Raw genomic sequence first — 415 nt, 5'->3', positions numbered from 1 at the left:
TATTGAAAAATGGAACGGTTGGGGCTGGTTATTTTGGGACTATTACCAATGGAAATTCACAAAAAATATGTACTGTTCCACTGTACTGACTGAAAACAGTCAATACAGACAAATAATAACCATCACTCTGCACCTACGGTCAATTTAGAGCGTCAAAGTTGCCTAATACCAAGACAAACACACACACACACACACACACACACACAGGGAGGACAGGAAAAATCTGGGTCTTCTTTGTGCTAAGGCAATCATGCTCCCCACTACATCAATGTGGTGAATTTTTGTTTTTATTTGATCACAATCAGAGAAGAATCAGCTAATTAGAGGTCACATTGGTTTAAGTCCCTCCTCCAACTGAACTGATTGACAGCTCATGACGCACCTGTATGTAGTCAAGTTTGTGTGAGAGTAGAGG

The sequence above is a fragment of the Solea senegalensis genome, linkage group LG7, assembly GCF_019176455.1.
Source record: "Solea senegalensis isolate Sse05_10M linkage group LG7, IFAPA_SoseM_1, whole genome shotgun sequence".
NCBI classification, from domain to species: Eukaryota; Metazoa; Chordata; class Actinopteri; order Pleuronectiformes; family Soleidae; genus Solea; species Solea senegalensis.
Note: the sequence above shows the minus strand (reverse complement) of the source record.